The sequence below is a fragment of the Phaseolus vulgaris genome, chromosome 3, assembly GCF_051622355.1.
Source record: "Phaseolus vulgaris cultivar YP4 chromosome 3, ASM5162235v1, whole genome shotgun sequence".
Lineage (NCBI taxonomy): Eukaryota > Viridiplantae > Streptophyta > Magnoliopsida > Fabales > Fabaceae > Phaseolus > Phaseolus vulgaris.
The window spans coordinates 24,920,936-24,926,258 of NC_143500.1; positions in this window are offsets into that span (position 1 = coordinate 24,920,936).

Below are 5,323 nucleotides of genomic sequence, written 5' to 3' on the forward strand. Positions count from 1 at the left end.
TGGAGGTACGTGGCTACTTGGAGCTGAGGACGACGTTCACAGATGGACCGGCATCGCGCACCGAGAGCATCCGGTACTTGGTGGTCAACGCCAACTCAGCCTACAACATCTTGTTAGGCAGACCTGCCCTGAACAGATTAAGGGCAGTGTCCTCCACGCGCCACATGAAGATGAAGCTACCCGATCTTAGTGGCAAAGTGATTGTAATCAAGTCAGATCAGGAAGAGGCCCGAAAATGCTATGAAAATAGATTGAAGACAAAGAGAGGCGTGGTCATGATGATTGAACGACCACCCATTTCAGATTCGCGCATGGAGGTAGAAGCATTGGCAGAGGCGACGCCCGTGGAGTCCACGCCTGTTGAGGCCACGCCCATAGGGGCGACGCCTATAAAGGATGTGTGCGCAGAAGAAAGTGGCGGTGATGCCTCGCCGATGGAAGAAGAATACCCAGAGGTCTCGCCCATGGAAGAAGCGTCGGAGGGGGGGATGCCCGATGCATCAGATAGGGCGACACCTGTAGAAGAGGACCACAATAATGAGTCTTGTTCAGAGAGCGTGCAAGGTGAGCGACCCCAACCAGTAGACAACGTGGTGGAAAGGCAGATAGGGGGTAAAGTGTTCAAATTAGGATGCCTCTTGAGCCAGAAAGAACAAGAAGAGGTAGCTGCAGTGATCTCGCGCCACCTAGATGCATTCGCATGGACTGCGGCGGACATGCCAGGCATCGACCCAGACTTTTTGTGCCACCATCTTACCATGGACGCCAAGGTTCGCCCTGTGCGACAGAGAAGGAGGAAGTTCAACGAAGAACGATGCCTCGTCGTGAAGGAAGAGACGCAAAAACTGCTAAGTGTCGGGCACATCAGGGAAATACAATACCCTGAGTGGTTGGCCAACGTAGTCCTAGTAAAGAAGGCGAATGGGAGGTGGAGGATGTGCGTCGATTTCACAAACTTGAACAAGGCATGCCCAAAGGACTCGTATCCGCTACCCAACATTGACGCGTTAGTGGATAACGCCTCGGGCTGCAAGATGCTGAGTTTCTTGGATGCATTTTCAGGTTACAATCAGATCAAGATGCATCCAAGGGATGAGAGTAAAACGACGTTCATGACGGAGACAAGCAGCTACTGCTACAAGGTGATGCCATTTGGGTTGAAGAATGCAGACGCCACTTACCAGAGGGTAATGGACAAGGTCCTTGCACCCATACTGGGAAGGAACGTGCAGGCCTACGTAGACGACATGGTGGTGACTTCACACGAGAGAGGGCAGCACGTAGCGGATTTGGAAGAGTTGTTTGCTACCATATCAAAGTATCGCCTCAAGTTAAACCCAGAAAAGTGTTGAAGATAATGACTACAAATTGTTGAACTATGTAAAATTTTGGTTGTATTTTATTATGCATATGTGCTTTTGTTTTCGGATCTATAATGTTATTTATGACACAAATTCTATACACATTTTTATTTAAATATGCTTTAATTCAAGTTTGTTTCAACCAATATGAGTATTCAAGTATTTCATATTATTATTTCTTATCTATTTTATGTTATATGGTTGTTATCATAAAATTTTATGCAAATGTTCACTGAGTGCAATTGTGAATATTATCTGAGTTTTGTAGAAATGACATCTTCATCTACGAAGAGACAATGCAGTCATTGACAGGGTAAGGGGAAAACCGTGCTGATAATTCAATTCCTGATGCATTAGTACCCGGTATTGAGGACGTCCTTAATCATTCTCGGGATTTTTCTAACAAAAACTAGATGCTGGAGTTTGGGATAGGCTTTGCTCACAGATCAATCGTGCCCCCTAAGGTCATGCATCTTAGGTTCTTTGATGATGCCACTTTTTTGAAAAAAAAAATCAATGAAAAAGTTAAATATCCATCAGGTATATGGTGTCTAGCAACATGGAAGGGATGGCCAGGAGGATGACAGAGATGATAAAGATGACATCGACCCAACATTTCAAAGGAACATGTTGATTGCAGTGTACCTCAGGTTCCAATGCATGATTACTCTACAATGTCACCATAAAACTTGAGTGGATTCCAAGCATTGCAGTTATCCATTCGAACTATGAACCTCAACATGAACAGACATTTCGACAAGGTTCATGATCATATTGACGACATGGAAAAACAAATTAAGGACTTCCATGACTTTTTTTAAAATGATACATATTTCAATGTATTATTCATATCATTTTCCGTAACATTATTATTATTATTTCATGTTTATATATATATATATATATATATATATATTTGTAGTGTATGTTTAATATTTGTTATGCACTATTAACTTTATCTATTAATTTTGCTTTAATAGATTATAATTTATTGTATTAATATTTATTTCATATATATTTTTTCTTTATAAAATTATAGATCCAACATAGTATTGAAAATAATCTGCTCCAACACAATATCGAAAATAATCTGTTCCAACACAGTACTAGAAATAATCTTTTAATTGAATACACCTATAATTCACAAATAAATAATTCACAATTACAAATTTGTCCTAAATAAAGTTTCTGACAATCATAAATATGCTCCATAAATTTTACATCATTTATATTTTTTGCGAAGCTAGCTCTAACGTAGTACCAAAAATAATGTTTCAATTAGTAAAAATAATATTTTAATTCAAAATAATTATAATTCACAAATAATCAATCAAATTAATTTTTCAACAATTTTTAAATACAAGGGCAAATGTGTAAACTTATATTTTTATCAATTAAAAAAAATACAATTTCAATCACACTCATCACATCACTCACAAACTTTCCCTACACTTTTTACTCTATTTACCTTAATCTAAACACTTTCACTTTTTTCATATTTTCCCTTCAAATTATCGTAAGTCTATTCTCTAATCCAAACAAAATATTAAAGTCAAACGCTAAAGCATAATGAACATTTAATAGTACAAATTAAATTATAACTAAATCATAACTATTAAGTATATTAATTATCATTAATGTTGTCTTAAGTAAATATAACCCTAGTGAAAGATGGGGTATATTGAAGATCAAATCAAACTACCTAGTGAATTAATTATCCATCATTATTTTAATTAAGGTATAATATCTCTTTGGTCTTTATATTGAGCATTGATTTTGGGTCTCGTCTTTCTATTATTTTTGTTAATATAATATTTTTTGTTGAAATATCACGATTTTACATTTTAAGGAAAAATCTTGCATTGAATAGGAAGTAAAATTATTTAAATGTGAGATTATTTTAGAATCGAGGTCTTATTTTTTTATATAAAATTTATTTGTGATATTACGTGTTATCATATGAAAAATAATATAAAATAAAAAAAATATGGAAAGATTAGACCAAATTCATACAAAAAATAAATAAATAAAGCAACTCTCAATAGTAGCCTAAGCAATTACATTGATTAAATAAAAAAAATTAAATAAATAAGAAGACAAACAAAAGAACTTTCTCTAATGCGTATCACTCATAAAGACAACTAAGAAGAATGATTGAATTCCAAAAATCCAATCAAATTAATCCTTGTCTACATTCAACAATGGTAATAAAATTCTATAATATTGATATATGTCACTACCATTATTTTTTCTTGGGTTGACTTATTTTGAAGGTCATCTTATTGCCATTCACTCTAGATTTAGGAGGACGTCCCGACCTCCTGGAGGTTTAAACTAGTTCATCATCTTCACTTAGCCTCTATTTGGTTATGTTGTTCACTTTTCATACAGATGAAAAGGCGAGTGGGTTTTGTGTTAGTTTCCGGTGAATGTCACTGATTTGCGAGCATGGAATGACAAGTTTCTATTTTCTTTCTTCCTCCCTCAAGTGTAGAGAAAGCATGGGAAAACCACGATAGCACATGTTAATTCTCCATAATTCCCTTAGCTTTGAGATGCAGTGAGATTTTTTGGACAAAAGATGTTTGAAGGAACCAAAATCGATTATGTAATTAAGATAATCGATTATCCTTGTATTTCTAGTTCATAATCGATGTTTAATTGCCTTTGAATACTCACAACATCGATTATCCATGCTTTTTTTAGTGAACACCAATGTTTTGGTGCCCATAATTGATGTTGGTTTTTTTTCACTCACATAATCGATGTTGTGGTGTCTTTGTAAAGATAGATAATCGATTATCCATGTTTTTTTTGTGAACATCGATGTTTCGGTGCTCATAATCGATGTTGGTTTATTTTTCACTCACATAATTGATGTTGTGGTGCCTTTGTAGAGGTAGATAAGCAATTATCCATGTTTTTTGTAGTGAACATTAAATAATTTAGGAATTTTATTTATTTTAGATTTTTATAAATAAGAAATTAAATAATTTATTTCATATTTTTTTAGATAGGAAATTAAACACTTTCCACTCTATTTATCTCAATCTAAACAACCTCACTTTCTTCACACTTCTCCTTCAAATCATCTCAAATTCACTCCCTCAAATTCACTCCGTAATCCAAACAAACCATTAATGATTCCTTGTTATCTATCTTTTTCAGTCCATAACTACCAAATTGGCTTCTTCTAAGAAATACCAGTCGAAGTAGATTCAACTACATTGCCAAGATGGTCGAACATGACTCTTGAGCCTTTTTTCATCACTTTAAAGAGATTCAAAATAATTTTACAAGACTAAATATTTGAAACAAATTTAGAAGTAACATGTTTGGCAAAAACTAATTTAAGACTTGTTGCATTAATTTCATATTTGAGATGAAATAATTTCTAAAATACCATAATTTTCAAGAGGCAATGAGTCCTTTTTTTTATACCAAATCATCTTATTCATGTACAGGTGCAAAGAGGGCATATCAGCAAAAATATCATCTTGAGATCCTATATCAGCCCCTACATTTTCAACAAGGTTATCAATATCAATAACAACTCTCTCAACTTCCACTACCCGTACATTACGAGCAAGAACATAATATATTTGTACCTTTACCATAGAATTTGGTTTCTATGTGACACCAACCACTTCCTTGTGAGGGACATCCTTAGTTTTTTCAGTTTGGACAATCACATGTTTATATTGTACAACAGGAATTTTGGATAAAATAGTAGGCGATTTTGTTGTGTTATTAAGGTTATCAAGATGTTATTTGAATTTAGAAATATCATTCCCTATCATTTTGCATGAAGAACAAAATGAAGGCAACCTCTCAAATTCAATATCTTAAATAAAAACAAAACTAGGCCTTTTCACCAAAATTTGATTAGGAAAAGCATATAGATTATCAATATCAACCATTAATCTAGCAAAAAAAAAATCTCTAGATTTATTTATGGTACA